Below are 22,240 nucleotides of genomic sequence, written 5' to 3' on the forward strand. Positions count from 1 at the left end.
GTTGATAATTTGGCTAATGTAGGCTATGAGAGCAATGTGCCAGTAAAATACTGGAAGTTTATAACATGTAAGTATGGCAAAAAGGAGGTGCCAATAGTTTTTAGGCATTTCAGCTCATTTTATTGATGTTGGAGAAGGGCAGAATCACACAAAATAATTGAATTGATTGCAAACATTTTAATTATCCTACTCATATCTTTATTCAATTCTAACATTTTCCCATGAATTTCAAACAAATGCAATATTAATAAAATATTATCAGTAAAAAATGAAATTCTAGGCATTTGTATACACTAGTACAATTTGTTCATAAATTGAATATTTAAAATCTAATAATCATTAATTTATTTTAAAATATTTATTATTATATACATTTTAACAAATGTGTAGAGACAGTGTGTGTACTTCTCTTCCTTTACATTTATTTAACTGCATGTATAATCAGCCCTTGTTATCTCCTGGGTATTAGTTCCAAGACCTACTTTGAATACCAAAGTCCATGGATACGCAAACCCTATAGTCAGCCTTCTGTATCCATGTTTCCACACCAGCAGATTCAGCCAGCTGTGGATCATGTAGCACTGTAATCGCTATTGCACAGAATTTGTGTATAAGTTGACCCGCACAGTTTAAACCCATGTTGTTCAAGGGTCAACTGTATTTTCCCTGTTTCTTAAAGAAGCTTTAGACTTTTAAATAAATTTCTTTATATTTTGGAAGATTAATTATTGAAACTATATTTAGCAATTATAATTTCATAAGAATCACAGAATTTGCATTATTATTCTCTCTCAAGGCATTGAGGAGGACATATAAACTGAAATATAATGACTACTTTCAAATTCAACAGCTCATCATCAGATTTTTCTATGATCATTTATCACCTAGGCACTTAACAGTAAACAAGCAGCCCTGTAAAAGTCACAATACAAAACTTATTCTAACAATGCTTAAAAATATCAATATATTAAATATACTTTATACATTGGTTCTATACATTGATTTGCATAAAGCAGAGCTTAAACAAGGATTACTTTGAATATCACTCATGATGGCATCAAATTTTGTCAATGACAAGAGAAATTTCAATTGTACTGTGATGTGTGAAAATTTCAAGAAAAATTGAATAGAGGTTTTCTGATGTGTATGTCTGCATATTGTCACAATGTAGACAATGTTACAAATCAGATTTAAAATGATATATTAAAAATATTTGATATTTCAAATAAATTGCCATTCAATATATAGGAAGGCTACAGTATGACAGCAGTGGATAATGTTAATACTGTGTAAATTGGGGAGAGAAAAAATATCTTTATTTTTTTATCAATAGGAATCCCTGCCAATTCTTGTTATTGTCACCACAGATTCCTGGACAAACTAGAACAAGAAAATTGTGTGCAGATTTGGAGCACAGAGGGTCCAACTCCACATCTATCCATATGCTGATGCACCTGTCCCTGTGTTTATTTTATGCATTAAACATTTATTGAGCACCTGCTTCATGGTGGAAGTTATGGTACAAAAGTAAGCTAACTTCATCCATGTGGGAATACACAGTGTCCTGGCAAGAAGACATGCAAGCATATTTTGGTGGCGCAACATCATATTATTTTTTTATAAAAATTATGGCTGCACTGGGGGCCAGAGGATGAGATGTAGTTAATTTGGCATAGAGAAGTCTGGGAAACGTAGATAGGAGAGAAACCATTTTAACTAGATGATAAAGGATAGATAGAATTTGGTCAGTTGCACAAGGTGCTAGGAAGATTTAATTATAGGACAAATTACACACACACACACACACACACACACACACACACACACACAAACACACACACGTCCAGAGACTGTGGTTAAGGAAAGAGTATGAAAGAGGGATAAAAGGTGATCTGCAAACAAATTAGGCAGATATTTGAATGTAGTGTTTGCACCTTTTTCTCTGGGTAATGTTTTCCACTGAATTCAAAATTGTTTTAGAAAGATCACTTTGATAACATTGAGGATGATGGATGGAGAGAAAAGAATGAATACAGAGACCTCACTTCCTCTACTATTCTATCTCAGTGAATGATATAATTTTCCATGTACTTGCTCAAATAAGAAAACTGGTAGACATTTAGGCTCTTCTTTCTCTTTCAATCCATCACCAAGTTCTTTCTTACCTTTGCACAGAAGTCCAAATCTCTGTAAATACACTAAAGAGAAGACAATTTTTCCCACCTATGATACATTAGTGATGACCACCTAATTGAGTCTCATATCTTCATTCTTGCTTTTGTCTTTCCCTGGAATCCATGCTTTCATAAATCATAGAGATGTTGTTAAAATACAAGTTTTGTCTGAAGAAATTCCTTTACTATTTTCCCTGTTACATAGAACAATTCTAAAATATGTCACCTTTATTATGGCCCAAGTTTGCCAGTTAGTAAATTGAACATGAATGGCTCTAAAAAGAGTCAGTTCTTGGATACCATTCTTCATAATATGCTGTTCAACTAATAAGATAATAATAAATAATTATGATGTCCATAATAGTTAACATTTACTCTCTGCTAAGCATGGTGCTTTATATATACTTTATGTACTTATTTGGTCTTCAAAATAACTCTTTGACGTTATTTAGAGTTTATAGATCGGGGAACCAATTGTACCAGGTTTAATTAAGGGTTGGATCTGGGAAAGGAAAGCCATTCTATCTTTCTCCAAGGCCTTTACTCAACCACCAGCTTATGTTGCCTTCTAAAAGTAATAGGAGATGGAAGATATTTTTTTTTTAAATAAAAGCCTGAGAATGATTCTTAAATGCAAGTCAAAAGAAAGCCTAGTTCTGCAGAAAATATAGAAATATAAATTTAAGACTAAATTGAAGGTCAAAATCAAACAAGAAATCAGGAGCTTATGAATAATAGCAAGAAAGAAAGATTATTTTAGAGGATTTTTAGCCCGGAATTACACCCTGGTAAGAGTGGGCATCTATTCCTATTCTAGGCATAGCTATCAATCTGAGTCATGCCTGTCAAGAGTCTCTTTCTGAGAGAAACTAACAGTAATATTAACCAGATGCTAAAGATAGGTACTACTCTCAACAGATGCTGCCTGTTACTCTCAACAGAGTACCTGTGAAAGATGCACATGGGAGGAAATACTGGTTGAAAATCCTCTCTGCCTGCTGTTTATAGTCTTATGTAAATAACTTCCTCTTCTGATGAATTTTCTTACTCAGAAGAGAAATTAGCCCCCCTCCCAAACAAATACACTAAGAATAAAGAACTTTCACTGGGTCCTCAGGTAATTTATGGTAGAATTGAATGGAGTTCAGTCCGAGTAAAATTCACTGAAATTTAGTTTTGTTTCATTTGCTGAGATGGGCATTTGTTATGTGTCTCCTCAACAGACAGGCATTCTCTCTTCTGGCAACTGACTCTACAGGTTGAAGGTGGAAGGTAAAGAGGATGACACTCTTTCTTCACTTCAACTCATGGTCTAGTGGGATTACACCTCCAGGTAAGTTCCCGGATAGGAGATTGTCAGCGTATCACATTGCAGGGGCTTAAAATGAATCTCAGGTTTTGTCAGGAATACAGGGGACAGTTCCAACACTTTTCCACTAGAAGTGAACCTTTAAGTATATAGTTCATCGAACTGCTGGCAGCCGTCATGGAGTTCTGAGGAAGCAGAGGAAGCCATGCCAAAAGGAAGAAAGAAGTCGGCCTCTGGATGTCATTTCAAAACTTGTCTCCAAATGCCCTGAAACCTCACCTCTCAAAGACTATTCAAGCTACTTCAGTCAATAAATTCTTCTCCTTTGCTTTTACATTAGTTTACATGAGGCTTCATGTAACTTGCAATGTAAAGCATTCTCAAGGAATGTTAACATTTTCAATTAGCGTTTAACTTGCTTTTCAGACATATTTTTTTTTTTTTTTTTTGGCAGTACGCGGGCCTCTCACTGTTGTGGCCTCTCCCGTTGCGGAGCACAGGCTCCGGACGCCCAGGCTCAGCGACCATGGCTCACGGGCCCAGCCGCTCCGCGGCATGTGGGATCCCTCCAGACTGGGGCACGAACCCGCGTCCTCCGCATCGACAGGCGGACTCTCAACCACTGCGCCACCAGGGAAGCCCTTCAGACACTTTTTACCAGTGAACCATTTCCTAAGGATTTCTTCTTTGCTCGTTCATTCATCCATCCATCCATTCATTCATCCATTCATTCATTTGCTATTTCATCATATCTATTTTCTACCTAATATTACTCTGGCACTGTTCTAAGCACTGAGGAGGTTACAGTAATGTCTGGGTCATCATTTACGGGCAGCATATGATCTTGGAGAGTGAGGGAAATGTGTATTTTCTTACTGTACAAATATAAGTAGATTCAGAAAAAAAATCATTGAAGGTAGATGGAATAAAGAAAACCAAGGATAAGATGGCATTAAGATGAACATTAAGGATCAGATATGCTTTCAGTGTGTAAAGTTGTGAGGAAAGGTCTTTCAGGCAGAGAAAACAGTATGCCAAAAGTCACATAGCAGGAAAAATGGAGTCTAAGAAAAAACAAATTATTTCACTTTGGCTGGAATTTTGTGTCAGTTTAAGAAGTTTGTATCATAGTGCATCAAGAAAAAGAAAAAACATTTATTTTTTCCCCCCTCTGGCAGCTGCCCATTAATATGTCCTTAAGTGAAAAAAAAAGTCTGTCTACTGCTTAAAATTCTTTTGCCTTGGAAACAATTCTGAACTGTGGGCAGATTATCATTCCTTCATGCCACAAACAGCAAATTTTGAAAGTGAGAATCTGACTTTGAGCTTTCACAATAACGGTTGCCTGACTTCTCTGCCAAATAAGTCTGCTTTACACTTTCTGAAAGCTCTCTTCACTCAGTTCATAAGGAACAACATGAAATAACCGCAGCATAATCAGGATGGCCTCTAGGAGCTTTAGGCAGCTTGGAAGTTATTTAAGGTTAACCACACAGGAAGCAACTTTTGTATGTGACTTTACAAAAGCACTCAATTTGGATAGTATTATTGCCATCTTTTTACATTCTAGTCACATAGAAAATGTAACATATCTGGTATCCAGGATGCTACTTCACAGAAGAAAGTTCTGTGTAATGGAGGCATAAAGGGGTAAGTTCAGGGGTCAGTGAACCTGGTGGTTGGTCTTAATTGTCTAAAACTCATAGACCTTTTAACCATGCAAGAGGGAATCTTAAATGTCACTTGTCACTTCTGCTTGACAACAGGCGGTAACTGCTGTCCAATATAACTGTCACTAGCCACGTATGGCTATTTCAAATTAAGTTTATATTAATTAAAATAAAAAATTCAGCTCCTCAGTCTCCTCTGCTCACATTTCAAATGCTTCATAAATAGGTGTTGCTAGTGACTCAATGTTAGAAGCACAGATGTAGGATGTTTTCATCATTGCAGAAAGTTTTATTTGATAAGGTTGTTTATAACATCCCAACAAGTGCTTTGCATGAGTACTCCTGTAACATGGAAGTCACCATCCACTGAGAGAGTTGCCTCTATTTGGGGGATGATTCTGTCTCCTTATTCAGAAAGAAAATCTGTCTCATTCATGCTTAATATCTTCCAGTCCTGATTTGGTTCCTTAGGGACATATAAACTAAAACCATCTTTCATTTGTCAGTACTTCATGAGACCAAATTTAAAGTCTATTACAATATACTCGAGATGTTGAGCATCTTATATTTCCACTCATTCAATCTCCTTTGAAACCAAAGGCAAGGAGAGGAAGAACAAATAAACAATTTCTGGCAATTTCAGAATCAAAATCTAATAAACACCTAGTGATAATTATCACTGTTTTAACACAATAAATTCCACATGGTTGACAACAAGTGGCTTTGAAATGGGCCTTTTAAAAATGATAGGTTAGGCCTTCCCTGGTGGTGTAGTGGTTGAGAGTCCGCCTGCCTATGCAGGGGACACGAGTTCGTGCCCCAGTCTGGGAAGATCCCACATGCCGCGGAGCGGCTAGGCCCATGAGCCATGGCTGCTGAGCCTGCGCGTCTGGAGCCTGTGCTCCACAATGGGAGAGGCCACAACAGTGAGAGGCCTGCATACCGCAAAATAAATTAAAAAATAAAAAAAAATAAAAACGATAGGTTATAAATGTAAAAATAAGAGCCTGTATTAAACTGAAATATGATTATGGCTGTTTGCTAAACAAATTTAAAACATTGATAAGCCAGCACATATTTTATTATAAGTGCTTAGCATAATGACCAATATATAATGGAAACTCAACAAATGTTGACTCAATTGAATTAACATGGTAATAAAGTAATATAAATTGTTGACTGATTACCATTTTGTGTGCATTTAGAATGCTTGGCAGTCAACACCTTAGAGTTCAAATTCAAATTAATTTTTTAATTGCAGTTAGAGATGTTAAATAACCTCAAACTGTAAAAGAATTCTAGAAGTACATTAAAGCATGTACTTTAAGATAGTGACTTCAACAAACCAGATTCAAAAAGAATAATGTGACAAGTATATCACCACTATAAACTGCTATACCCACCATGATTCCTAGGCCTAACATGCATAGTACTTTCATTTGACTCAAAAATGAATCTTGAGGGACTTCCCTAGCGGTGCAGTGGTTAAGAATCTGCCTGCCAATGTAGGGGACACAGGTTCAATCCCTGTTCCGGGAAGATCTCACATGCCTTGGAGCAATGAAGCTCGTGCACCACAACTACTCAGTCTGTGCTCTAGAGCCCACGAGCCACAACTGCTGATCCCACATGACACAACTACTGAAGCCCATGTGCCCTAGAGCCCGTGCTCCGCAACAGGAGAAGACACTGCAATGAGAAGCCTGTGCACCGCAACAAAGAGTAGCTACCGCTTGCTGCAACTAGAGAAAGTCCATGCGTAGCAACCAAGACCCAGCAGAGCCAAAAATAAATTAATTAATTAATTAATTTTAAAAAATACTTGAAACAATAAAAAGGTCCTGTAATAGAATGAATGAATAATAAAAAAATGAATCTTAAAAATTCCTGTTTATTTCATAATGAGTAACTTTAACCTTGAATTTATTTTTAGATTTTTCAAAAACTATAATCAAATACTACAGTGCCTTTCAAAACTAATAAGTAACTTTAACCGTGGATTTATTTTTAGATTTTTCAAAAACTAAAATCAAATATTACAGTGCCTTTCAAAACAAATGAGCATTATTTGGAAACTACTTTTTATCCTGTGAAAAAATAAACCAATGATAAATTTTACATTATTATGCTAGGTAAATTTTTATCTAATTGTTTGAATTTTGACTCATTTATTTAGAATTTTTTTCAGAAAGCAAATTGCTGAAAAAATATATAATTTACAGCTTTATCAACAGACTATATGTTACACAACTTAGCTAATTAATAGGATATTTATAGCTATTTTTCTTTGTAGTATTTCTGCAGCCATGCAGAACAAAGTTTCTTTTTTTTCTGTTTAACTTTTGCCCCAAATCTGATGGAATTCAGCATTGTTTCTGATATCCTAACTATGGAAATTTGGGCTGGAAAGAGTGCATTGAGATTTGGTAGTAAATCTACGAATTTTACTATAGCTGGCATAATACACTAGTTCTAAAAGACTCTGTGTATATAAAATGTCTTGTAACCATGGGGAGTAAAAGTACTTGGGATGGTGTTTGTGAACTTAAATACACATAAAGGAGTATTCTCTCTGTATCAGTAAAAGCATGGGATGGCTGTGTAGACAAAGCCGTTATGGAAGATATTTTGCACCACTGTCTCTCAAAGAATGGCCTTCAGAAATAAAGGCATATTGCCAATGTCATGAATAAATTCCATGAATAAATTTGTATTACATAAAGCACATAATTTTTTTATTTTTAAACAATTGTTGGAAGCTTTGACTGAAAATGTTAAACACTAAGCTCTTCCTTTGTGCAAATCTGTATCTATAGTTTTCTATATCATAAATTTTAAAATTTTAATTTAACCCTTTAAACCATAAGATCTTTCATTGTTTTTAGACTTGTAAATTTTATCTAAAACTGATTTACTCCATGGGATAATAGGTTCTTGATGATAAGATGATGCTATAAACTCCTGGTGTGTAGAACTCCAGATATTCAATAAACACTTTCAGAACTGGTGAGTTAAAATTTAGAAGATATAATTTTCTGTTGACATATTTTGTCATGCAAGAAAATGTTATATAGATATTTGCATTAAAAGTATATACGTGTTAATATACACATACATTTGTTGTAGTTAAGTCTATCCATGTTAAAATGTATATATATACATATATATGTATATTGATTATAAAAACATTTTCAAAATATGTTTTTCATTATCAATGCATCATGACTTAAGAAGATTGGTGGTTAAATTAATTCTATGAACATCTATTCCCAACTGACATTAATTGTTAATCACTCTGACACCTAAAGAAAAGTCAATTTCCAAGGTTACTTCTAGAAAACAATGCACTTTAGTAATTATGGTTTCAATGTATTAACAGCCTTAACTTTCTTTAGAACATGAACTGTTTATGAAGATAAAATAGTGGAAAACACATACATGATTTCTTACTTGACTATCTTCTCAAAACTACTTTTTCAAAATTACCCATGCTTTACTTAGAATGATTTATAATTGAACCAAAGTTCTCTGGTGAAGCCAGAATTTTTTCAGTAAAAGACTGTGACAAATTGAAATTAGAAACAATCTTTGTTGTGCAAATATCCTCTATATTAAAATAAGTATTGCCACTTCTATTCTTTACAGGGCTAGAGGTATAAGTACAGACTCTGTTGGCCCTGCATACCATACATTCTAAAAAATGATGACTTTTTCCTGTGAGTGATAGGGAGCTATTGAAGGTGAAGGAGTGATATATTTACATTTGTAATTTAGCCTATTAATCTCTGATGTTGGTGAACATGGGTGAAGGAAGGAGGAAATATAAGCTACTAGTCAAAATAGGTAAAAAAGTTATGAGGACATAAAAGAAAGGTGTTAGAAAACTGGAACAAGCAGGGAGTAGGCAACACATATATTTCATTTGTACAATGCTGGACCACAGATGCCATTTATGAAGCTTTGTGCTGTAGGAGAAGTAAAAGTTCGAAAGAAGTATATTTCAATATTTACCAGGCAGGTAATGAATCCTACAAAAGCTTTTCAAAGAGACTTACATTCTATTTGATATCATTTTATTTTTCCTTAAATTTCCTGAACCTGAGTCCCTATGTAAAGCACTAAGCGACACCCGAAGTAAGGTAGGCCCAAGATGAAGAAATTAAGGTGTCATCTGAAAAGAAAAATTTCATAATTTTCTATACCACCATGAAAAGAACCATTTTAAACCATCTGCCTTAGGTCAGTTTCCTAGATTTACTAAGACATTGATCCTCTAATGATCATCACTGTTGTGTAATGAAGGAAGTATCAATAGAACTGGGCAGAAGGAGGAGCTGAACTGCAATTTACAGGCAACAAAGTCCACAGCTCTGAGGCATTCAGAGCCCTTCAGAATTGTCCACCTTTGAGACAAAGGGACCACATCATTTTACCTCCATATGACTAGTCATTGGACATGTGCCTCCTTCAGAGAAGGATGTGTCTTTGGCAAGGGATTTTGGACCAGTTCCTAAGAATCAGCCACCAGCACCTCTCCTCTGGACACAGCCAGGAAATAGCGTTTCAGTCCTGAAAGGAATGTCTGGGCAGGATACCATAGCATCCACAACACAGTCCAAGATAGAAAGTAATTTAAGAATTTTCAAACTACTGTCACACACACACAGAGAACAAAATTGACAACGACAACAAAACAAACCAGAAAGACAGTTAGCTTTATGTGAATTCCTTTCTCTTTTATTTATGTTTATATTGCATTTTTGAAAGAAGAAAATAAAGGTCATGATAGCTGCATTAGTATGGATTGATCTGGCTCAGTGAACTGAATCCCCTAAATGAGAATTTCTAGAGTAGTTAAAATAGAAAGAACTTTTTAACAGGGACTTTGATTGATTACCATAACCTATACAGGCTTTGCCTTAGTAATATGGTGAAGATGAAATGCTACAGCTTGTTTGAAATGAGGAATGGTGTTTTTAAAGGACATTTTCTTCTGTTCATTGGACAATGCAGAGACTTATGAGTCACAGCAACTCCTGGCTTTTTGTGACTAGAATTTATCTCTGCTTACTATTATAAGAGTTAAAGTTTCCAGCTGAGGCACATCTCAACAAAAACCCATTTTCTTCCAGAAGTTATCAACTTCAAAAACAAATAAAACTATCCACCTTCTTTATTTTATTAGAAAGAACATTTAATTAAGAATTTTTAAGATCTTCTTTATACCCACTTTTTTCTTTATTAAAAAATATTAGATGTCTGTAGATTGCTGTGTTAGTGCTTTTAATATTTTCATAAGACTTTACAATCTCTCATAGTTGAGAGAGAAAATAAATATTGAAAAAAATTATAAAAGTAAAGCAAAGGAATTAGTGTAAAGACTTTTAAATTTCTCTAAAAATTGTACAAGTGTGAAGCAATTTAACCATAAAGACCAGTAAGTTAACAGTAAATAAAAGATGTGTGCACGAGGGAATGGATGATGGAATCATCTTGAAGCTGAATACATCCTCATAGCCAGAATGTAACTAGGGACTATCCCTTACATAAGATATCCTTTGGAAAATAAACTTAATCAAGAGAAAACTACAAAATAACTGTAATTCTGTCTCATACATGGGAAAGGTCTGTGTCTAACAAAGTGGCATAATTGAACCATGGAGAATAGCTTCTGGATCACATAAAACTGCATTCTGTTGGAGCTGGAAGGGACCTTAGTATTCAAACTCCCTTACTTAACAAATAAGGATGTTGAGACCAAAAATGTGAAGTTTCTCCATCACTGTAACCCATATAAAGGTGTTCCCGCTCTCATTTCCACCTTCCTCTATGTCTATAAGAGGACAAGGATGAAATCTCAGTATCTAGAACAAACCTTTTGTTGATCCTTCCCCTGAACCTCATTATATATAGTAGATTTCTAAAATTTTGAATAGTAATTGTTCACTTATAGAGCTACTCCCCAACTATGTCTCAGTTATTTTAGGAATCAGGTTATCTCTTATTGATTTACTAACATCCCTATTGTGTATTTTGAACTTTAATCTAGTTTAGTGCTTATCATTGTCACAATTTTCAAGATGAGAAAAACATAACTGAGTTATAGATGTTAATTATCTTGCTCAAGGCCACTTAATTTTTCTGAGATAGATATTCTGACTCCAAGTTTATATTTTTAATTTTAAATGTCTGGAGGAATTTTTGGTACCAAATAGGAACTCTCAGTAAATGTATGCTAAATAAATGAATAACTAAAGAGTGAGCTAGTGATGGAGGTGGGCCTAACTCCCAAGGAACTCCTCAGGAATCAACATCTCCTCCTCGTCATTTTCAATTGTGTTCTTTCTACTAATCATCACTGTTTTCCTCCATCCAACTATTGTATTTAAAATTTGTCTTCTTTTTAACATTCAGTTCAAGTAACATCTCCAAGAAATTGTTAATTTAAATGAAGCAAAATGTGTTCATCTCTTTATTTAAATGAGAAATAGAGTGGAGTCGTGGATTGGGCTCTCCCCCTCCACTCCAAGCATGTGGGAAAAGAAAGAAATGTCAGTAAACCTCTTCTGATTTAATAAGAAAACACAATTTCATTTTTTCAGAAAATGGAGGTGTCAGTTTGGATATTACTAGGGCAATAGATTATTAGGTTACAACCAATCAGAATCACAGATATTACTGAGGTTAAGGTTTAATTTCACATGACATATCAAAAGTCTCCATAGTCAGATTCTTAGACGTCTTAAAATAACTCTGCAAAGACAGTGTATTATATAGAATTATATATATTTTTTCTATAACTGTAAGGGAGGAGGGAGTATTTTCTCCTTATTTTGCTGAGAGTTCTTTCACTGCAGTTTGTAGTTTTCAAGACCAAGATCTACAATTCCATTAATTGGAGCAGCAGGGCTAAGAAGTTCAAAACTCATACCATACAGAGAAAATGGCACAGAACAAAATTATTAAAAAATAGAATATGGACAAAGCAATATTTTGTATCTAAAAATCCTTCCCCAAATATTCTAGCTGCACAATTTTTGCTCCCTTTTCTGATTACCTTTACTATACCTCCTTATACCACTACTTAATATTTGATTTTATACTATCTACTGGTTCATCTTACATGCTTCGTACTATAAGAATCAGATGATTTTTCTAGGCCAAGAGCCATGAGAACTATTACATAGTGGCTTCTCACAGTTTAGCAAATATTGCTCTGTAGGCATGATCTATCATATTATCTCTTTACAGAGGAAAAAAAAATGAGTCAAGGATTAAAAGTAGGGTGATTTGACTAATAATATTGGTTCAGAAAAAAATGATTCTTATAAAATACATCTAACTCTTGTGTTCTATTTTCAAGGAAGCTTTAAAAGAAGGTAGATAAGATTTATCACTATTGTACACAATAAAAATTATTATTTATCCTACTTCAGAGTTTTTTCAAAGTGTTTCAAATTTCAGAATTTCTCCTCCTGGAGATTATCCTCTAAAAACATTGTTTATACATGATATACATTAAAAATTAATTATATAATGGAAGAACAGGGACTGAATAATAAAAATAATCACTTATGAAATATTTCTATTTTTTTTATTGAGTTGCAATATATAGTCTTTCCAAAGAAACAACATAGTAGAGTAGAAAGAAAACCATCTCTGCATTGACACAAATCTGGCTTCATATGTTATTTTGAAAAATCTACCTACTTGGTAACCTTGGGTAAACCATTAGTGTTTTCAACTGTTAGATTGAGGGAAACATTTCTTGCTTTTCTTAGTCAAAATCATAAATGTTTTCCAATGAGAGTTTCTAATCATCATAAATAATTTTCCACATTTTAAACTTCGTTCAAAGAAAATTCAGATTTATCAATTCTTGAAATCTTTTCATGGATAACTATACAATTCTTTAGTGAATTTTATAATAGTCAAGAATACAACAAATAGTTCTATAGCTTTGTGGAACACACATTGAGACAAAGAAAACTTTATATTTTTAAAATTTTTATTGGAGTAGAGTTTACAATGTTGTATTAGTTTCAGGTGTACAGCAAAGTGAATCAGTTATACATATACATATAGCCACTCTTTTCTTTAGATTCTTTTCCCATATAGGCCATTACAGAGTACTGAGTAGAGTTCCCTGTGCTACACAGTAGGTTCTTATTAGTTATCTATTTTCTGCATAGTAGAGTAGAGTCAAAGAAAACTTTAGGTCAACTAAAAGCATGTTACACTAAAGATAGGCACCTTTTTTTTTTTTTTAAGTTGAGACCAAACAGATATATTACAAAGAACAGACCAATAAAAATAAAATTTAGTTTCTTCTTTCTTTTTCCCTCATACCTCTCCCCCTCCCCTCCTCCTCCATTTTCCTCATCTCCACCTTCTTCTTCTTTTTTTCCTTTTCTCCTTCTTCTCCTTCTCCTTCTCCTTCTCCTTCTTCTTCTTCTTCTTCTTCTCCTCCATACTCACAGAAGCTGGGTTGCAGGGCATGACTTTAGATATGAAAGCCTAATTTTCTCCTAACAATGAATCCTAGAATAAGAAAGAATTACCCACTTTGAAGGACTTACCATTGTTAAAATAAAATAACATTAAATTAAATTAAATTAAATTAAATTAAATTAAATTAAATGGAGACCAGGCTTGAAAAACCCCCCAGGCCAACTAAATCATTTAAACCATGTCAGCAAAAAAAAAAAAAAAAAAAAAAATTCTAGCTTATTTCATGAACATCAGCAAAACCTAGGTTATCTGTTGTAAATGCCTCTGATAATCATAAAAGAAGTTTGTTATCTTTCTAAAATGTTTTAAAATAATCACTTTGATCAATTGCCTGCCATCTGGAAGCTCCCATTGCAAAGGTTAAACAACTTCTTCATTTTCACTTTATAAGTCATCATGTAAGATCATGCTTCTGGGCTTCATACCAGTTTGGGGTTTGCAGAATCCTTGCTTTTGAACAGTTTGTTTATTGCTCAATTAAATATTCATATTAAATAAATTTTCTTTTAACATCATGTACAAAATAAACTATGCCAGCAGAAAGGAGTAGCTGAACTAAGCATGTTTAATTTGCTCTTCCCAAACTTACCAATCAGAAAAGGCCATCCAACTTTCCTCCAAAAACTGACCAAATAAGTGAAAAGAGGAGAGGACCTACAATAATCGTGCACCATCTTCTTGAAAGCACATATCAGGAGTGGGAAAATTGATTGTTCATGTCATTAGTATTCAAATGAATATTCTCTCATATATGTGTGATGATAAAGCAAACCACAAGATAGAAAGATTTTTATGACACTATTGTGATATTGCTAATGCAAAGTTATCTCTAACTACATGGAAATGATCTTTATAAACTGGGAATTGACATGACTTAATTCAGTTTTGTTTTAACATTCTCTTTATTTCAAAATTTGTTAATATATTAAGGAATATGTTCAGGATTGGTTTGGTTTCTTTAAAGTTACTCAATTCTTATTTTAATCAAGTAACTTTCTGAATGTATAAACTTAAGTCAAGTACTAAAATATATCTACCTGGATTTAATTGGAAGGTAGACATACACAGCATTTCATAAGAAATAATTTCCTTCAAAATAATACAACTAAAAAAACAATGTTGGTGCATGTTGTGAACCAAAAAGCAATTGATCATTCAGAATATTTAAGAAATTAATTAATTTTTCTCTTTGTATTTTGGTTTATTAAATCTTATCAATTAAAATACAAATGAGTAAAATACAAATGAATAAAATATAAATAAATTTATGACATGTTAGAACAAAATAAAATTTACTTGCATCTAAAATGTTGCTGAATATAAGTTAAAAATCATTCAATGATTCCAGGTTAACTTGAGATCTGTGTTTTGTCTTTTATAACCACATTTAATGTCATTTTTTATTTTACCTGTAAAAGAGGAAGTTTAATTAACATAAAATGTGTTAATTCAGTGCTACATAAAAGAATTTATTGGAATTTTTTAAAACTTAACTGGAAAAGAAAGGAAAACATGTTGAGCAATTAAGTAAATCTTTAAAACTGGACCCATAGCTGAGAGTGGTTTTGAATTTACCTCGTAATTTCTATATATGATTTTGGTGATATATGCAGCATTCGTTATCTTTAAAATGATATAATTGAGGACAAATGTGCAAGAAGATGGGGCTGACTGTGGGACTGGCAGAATAAAGGAAAGTCTTGAGAAACTGGATGGCTATAAATAGATGATCATTAATTTTAAATTAAAATGTATTTCAAAAGGGTCCTATCCCTTTTTGGAAGTTTTCACACAAAAGCTAGCAACTCACACTCCTCCCTTTTTGGCACTGATCAACTCTGTAAGTTTTATTCATGTCCAGGATGTCTCTGTAAAAAAAAAAGGAGGGAATATTTTGACCAGTCCAATCCACTCCATCCACCTTGGCTGTCAATGCCAAGCTTAAAGTTGCAGTCAGATCACCCCTACTCACAGGAATATATGGGGAGTTTGAGTTTTCAGTAAAGAATAACAGGAAATCAGGAATGTTGGCTTTCATTTTTACTCCCAGTATGCCTGGAAGATTATAAAGGACAGAATACTACAATTGTTTTGATTTGAAGCCAAAAAATGCTTGCCACCAGGAGAATGTTTTTGGTAATTTCTGGGCAAATGTCCTTTCTGGGCAGAGAACCGAGTGGGTAGAAGTGTGACAGTCTGCATACACATCTGAGGAATCAGACATTGAACAAAATCTATGAGTGGAAAAAACAGGTCTTCAATGACCCAAACCTCTGGAGGGTACAGACTCAAAACACATTTTTTTAATACATAATTCAAATGCTTATTCTCTTATGACCTGATCTTTTATCTTGGGGAACAATCTTCTCCAACCTTCCCATTCTTTTTGCCAAATTAAAACTAGATAAACAGTGTGACTCTGTCTACAATTACAATCACATTTTTTTCTGCAAGTGATTTTTGTCAATGTGAAATGATTAACAAGATCAAATGACAGTGATACAGTTTTTATTCAAAATTTATTTATATTTGATCAAACTCTCACCATGTTCTTGAGTCACCTCACCTTCATGACCCTAAGTGTGCACAATATTCCATATTTCTTCTGGCTTTTGTCTCTCTTTTTACATAAGACCCAAATAGCTTCTACTTTTTCTTTTTAATTCAGAAATTTAATTCACTGCTACTGATCTCAACTTTCCTTCCGGTCAATATACCCACTCAAAAATGAAACAGAGGGCTTTGTAGCTGTGTTACTTTAATAAGTCATATTGCCTTTCTGAGCTTCAGTTTCTTAATTTATGAAATGTAAAAGCAGACCTACATGCTTTTCAATATCTCATCTAGATCTTAAAGCTATGAAACCAAAGAATGTCTGGAAATGGAGGAGGGATATGTAAGCATCTGCAGAGAAAATAAAATATGGAAAATATACACTAGGCACCAGCAATATGGAAAATATACACTAGGCACCAGCCATAAACAAAATAATGACACTTTCCTCTGGTGTTGTAAAATGTTTGCTAAAAACACAGGAGACTTTTTTTAAGTTGGATCATCTTTTTACTTCCAAGTTGAGAAAATGAAAGCACTAGACTAGAATAGGAGTGAGAAGAGCAAAAGGGCAGCAACATGGATGAAACTAGAATATATTATGTTTAGTGAAATAAGTCAGACAGAGAAAGACACACACTGTATTCATATCACTTATATGTGGACTCTAAAAATTAATACAAATAAATATATATATGCAAAACAGAAACAGACTAAGAGATATAGAAAACAAACTTGCAGTTACCAAAGAGGAGAGGGGACGGGGGTGGGGGGAAATTAGGGGTATGGGATTAACAAACCACTATATAAAAAATAAATAAGCAACAAGGATATAGTGTATAACACAAGGAATTATACTCATTATCTTGTAATAACCTGTAATGGACTATAATCTGCAAAAATACTGAATCACTATGTTGTACACCTAAAACTAACATAATATTGTAAATCAACTATACTTGAATTTAAAAAAGAAGAACAAGAGGGGTATTCTAAGTATTCTCCTTTGATCTAGTAAGTTGGACAGTAAAATATACACCATGTTACTATGATTATGAATAACTACCATCCTCCTCTCTATTAAAAATAAAAAAAGAAAACCAAATAGTAGTGTAACTTGTAACTGAAATAGGTCTTGACACCTTTAAAAAATAAGCCTTTCCACCAAATGTCAAGGATGCTGTGATGAAATGATTCTTAGATGAAATGAAATACCAAAAGCTTTGTATTTCTCATGAGATTGGAACATTTCTAGGAGAGATTGACTTACATAAAAATGAAAAGAAATAAAACCACAAAATTATTAATCAGGAGTGTTTGAACCTCCAAATATGAGGTATTAGTTTCTAAAATAATTCAGCTATACATATCCAGGTTCAAGTAATTCTATATATTATATAGTCCTTAGAGAAATAAGGAAATTACTTGTGGAAAACAAAGTCAGACTGCGGAGGGGAAGTGTTTGGAATCTTCCCCTAAAACGGTGATTGTACCATACTAGGTCAAAAGCTCATTTGTAATACTTAGTGAATTAATATTTACTCTCATTGATATTTTTGGAAGTTGTTGAATTTTCTGAACTAAAATTTTTACTTTAACTTCCTCTTCAGATTTTCTTTGTGACTTTGGGAAAACCATTGAATTGCTACCTTCCTGTTTCATCATTTATAACACTAATCTTCATTCATTTCCTTAAAAAATATGGCTGCATGCCTTCTATGTACAAAGCAAATGGTGTACTGGTATGTCAGATATGTTGACAAATTTAGACATGAGCCTCACGGAACTTATTATCTTGAGAGAGAGGAAAATAACATGTATATAAATAATGTGTTCTCAGTGTTATATAAAGAACGATTATACAGGGTTGAAAGTGACAAATGTCATAAAGAAGTTCAGGTAAAGTACCACGTAAGTTCAGAGCAGGGCAAGATTATTTAACCAAGAGATAAATGAAAGGATTTGGGATGAGTTGAAATTTTATCTGGGCATAAAAACACAGGTTGAATTTGAACATACAGAAATGAGAAAGAAGCATATACCAGGCACAAGTAGGTGTCCATCAAGGAGTTCAGTTTTCCTGGAGCTTAAGATGCAAATAAATCAACCAAAAAAACAGCAATAATTAAATTTGGACCAAATTGCAAGAGGTGCTGATTGTCAATGTTAGGAGTCCAAGATTTAATAAGACCCTGAAAATTTTTGAGGCAGGGACAGAAATTACTCTTTTAGAAAGATTAAATCTGTTATTTTTATATATATTTACATATATATATATATAAATTTATATATGGCAAATTATATATATGTATGTATATATATATATAACAGATTTAATCTTCCTAAAAGAGTATCTGTGTGTATATATATATATATATATCTTCACTAACTGGATGTATAAAGGAATTCCCAGAACACTCTTTACAAAGACTGGGAGAGAAGCATCTCCCTTTTTTCATCAACAACGTTAGGTACTACTGTTTGCATTAATGGTAATACAAGATAATAAATATAATGAGCTCTACCATAGCTTATTTACCTGAATACTGAAACAATGCTTCTGGTAATAAATTAGTTTACTGAGAAAGACAAGAATAGAGAAGAGGTGACAATAGATTTTTCCCAAGTAAATTAGTTACTAAAGGTATTAGTATTAGACAAAAATTAGTTTTAGGATTTGAAGTATTGTATCACATGAGAATAAACAATACTAAATTAGTGGAAAATCAAATGGCATAGAGTCCATCTTGGAGTGAGCAAAGTTATATGATTCCAAGAAGAAAATATATATGATTACAAGTAAGATCAATTTATCCAGACTCACATCAGCTGATGCTTCCTTTGCACTGTCAGTTGTGATCCCATTCAGTGTAATGTACTCAAATCTTCCTGCCCATTTCCCCATGCTTAAATTCCTTCATGTAAACATCACAAATCTGAAAGGTGGCTTGTCAAAATGTTTTTCTGTGACTTTTCTATAAGATTTTATTTTCTCCAGAAAAACTCACAGAGGCATTTCAGTTCAGGCATTGAGGCTACCTAATTCCATACCCAGCCCATTATATATGGTCCATCTTTTCTGCTTCAAATAAAATCTCACCTTGAAGTGCATTCCCTGTAATCATTTCCATGCATCTTTGCCTTACTTTGTTTTGAGGTCCGGGACCATGTCTTAAAAATATTTGTGTTTATCTTAATTGTTTTACATATGGTAGACACCAAAAAAATTAGAAAATAAGTGAGTAAATGAATAAATGGCCCATTTGAGAATAAATACAACCTGAGGAAAAAATGCTATTTTCCAGCCCTTTCCCCAGACATGAGTATTTTGAAATCACACCATCTTCTCATTTTACGTTGGAACAAAAACACTTCCAATCCTTTATGTGGTTAGAAATCTAAACACTGCCAAAGATACATCTCTCATTTCACACTTGAGAAATGATCCAAAAGATCATTTTATCCCCCCAGGGCTTGAAATAATGGGTAGTCTTTGCATGTTCTCTGGTTAGAAAAGACTACAGATTACCTACTGTTCCTTTTAACCATACTGATCTGGATACCACATCATCACCACTAAAAGCTTCATATTTCAACAAGAAGGAAAAATTAAAGTGACAGCAAAAACACTTGTAAATGTGTTAACTTCTAAGTAAATGTCAATTATCCATTCAAGGTGGCAGTCAGACTCTTTTGCATACACCAAGTGCTTGGAATATGTTGTGTGAGGTTATCCACCTCCAAACCCAGGCAGATTTTGTAAATTTCTCTTTCAAAGCATACCATGTGCAAGATTTTAAACCAACTTTTCAGAAGGAAGGCACAATATAAATCCAGCAGATAAATAAATAAATAATGCTCACAGACAGGGCTCCAGGTCATTTCTTTTTATCCCTTCTGTTTTTGTTTTTAAGATTTAGATATTAATTGTGTTGATTTTCCCCTTTTGCATACTTCATTAGAGTTGATGAATTCTTATAAGATGATTTTTTTTTCAAATGCAAAAGATACAATTTTCTGAGTAGTACAATTATCAGTTTTCTTAGGGAGATTATAATAGTTGAGTAACTGATGTAAGTATTGAATGAACTATTTTTAACAGTTTTTGGTAACATGGAAACTCAAGGGATTATGTAAGAACTATGTTTACAGACTTGGAAACCATTTACTTGCTTCAGTGACCTTACGCTGGTTTTTCCATTATCTAAGCTTTCACGTCTTGTCTATAAAATTGTGATGACAAACCCTAATGCACAGGGGTGTCATGAGGATATAATTAAATTTCCTGTTACATAGTAGGACTTTTCAACTGTGTTTTATTTTAGCTTAACCTAAATCAAACAGTTTAATGCAAATTAATCAGGTTCACTGTTACGGGGATCCAAATATGCTTTCAATTCAGTTGAATTTTGTCAAGCAAGTTCCATTATGAAGCCAACAGTGAATTCTATGTGGGATCAATATAATTAGTATCTCTTAAAATTAATTTAAACTGAACATTATAAATGAGCACAATTAGTATTAAGAGAAAACTGTTGATAGTGTCCACTCATTAAGTGAAGGTGCATATTTATGTCTTTTCTCCAGCTTAACTGTCAAACATTCTCTAAGTCAATGACTCACTTCCCTTGCTGCTATATCCAGAACACATAGTCTAATATAGCTACCAACAAATATTTATTTAATTTCTACAAAGTGTAAAGGCATTATGCACAAGACACATCCCACACAGGACTCTGTTGATGGTGATGCTAACTCCACAAAATGACTGAGGGTTTTAGGCAAGAAGGTTGCTCAAATTTCACTGTATTTTCTTTTATACATTTTGATTTTTAAAGCACATTAATGTATAACATTTAAAATAACTGAAAAAAGAAAAAAGTTTCTGTCATCAAAGATGTTAAGCTGGAATCAGAAAGATATTATGCACATAGGAAGTGCCCTAGCTTTGGCCTACTGCTCTGTTGTAGCCATCTTGAGTGTCTTAATAAATTGATGGATAAGGTGCTCTGAATTTCCATTTTGCATTGGACCTGCTTATTATATAGATGGACCTTCACATACATAAAGGTGACATTATAAGGTAGAATGTGGTAAAAACAAAGTGAACAGTACTCACAATCCTTGATAAGATGAAAAGAAAACCAAATACTGTGTCTAACTTGCTAAAATAGGTTGAAACAAGCTAAAAGGAACAGGTTATGCAAAGCATGATGTTACTGCTGCAAATGGTCCAGTCTTTAAAGTGCCTTACTCATTTTCAAATAGACCAAGCCCTCTAATCCAACCAAAATATGATTAGAATTCTACAGTTATGATGTTTTTCAACTTTGATGCACTGACATTTTGAAGTAGCATTTGTTCACTCAGATGGAATAGGTTCTGAAGTGCAAACTAATATCTATTAGTAATCAAGAGTGTGGGTGCTTTTAACTTCATGAAAATTAATTCCCTTCTCCTTTAAATTTAAATTTCCTACCCTTCTAATATGTTGCTACCACTGCCCTTTGGAAAGACCCCTTTGGGGATTGATCATGTTTATAATTCATGCAATAAGAGCAACTTGTTGTCAAATGACTGACAAGATACTGTCAGATGGGTCACTTCGTGGAACATTTGAACTTAATTGGTACGAATTGTCAAAATCTCAGAGATGCTTCGGAATGCAAGAGGTTATCGATTCAAGCCATCAAATTAAGCTGCACCAAGAAGAGATGCACCATTAAATCCACTTCTTGAAAATCATTATAGACTAAAGAACAGACTCTTGTAAAAACTGGAGGGATTGTTCAGCCCCAGTGCCCCCTTTGTTCATGCCCTTTTTCTAAATTATACACATACTGATTTGAGCATGTGGACAGGATACGTTGTGCCTAGCTTTTCTTAAGAGAGAGACTGAAATTTGGGCCAAGTGATTTAGGAAGCCAAGCTAGGGCAGCTGACTGTTTCAGCAAAGAGATGTGTAGAGATGCCACTGTGGCAAATGGCTCTGAAATGCACGAGAAAATTGGGACAGGAAAAGT

This window comes from Aethalodelphis obliquidens, unplaced genomic scaffold (assembly GCF_003676395.1).
Source record: "Aethalodelphis obliquidens isolate GAN/ISIS:26980383/991018 unplaced genomic scaffold, ASM367639v1 scaffold13, whole genome shotgun sequence".
In the NCBI taxonomy this organism is placed as follows: Eukaryota; Metazoa; Chordata; class Mammalia; order Artiodactyla; family Delphinidae; genus Aethalodelphis; species Aethalodelphis obliquidens.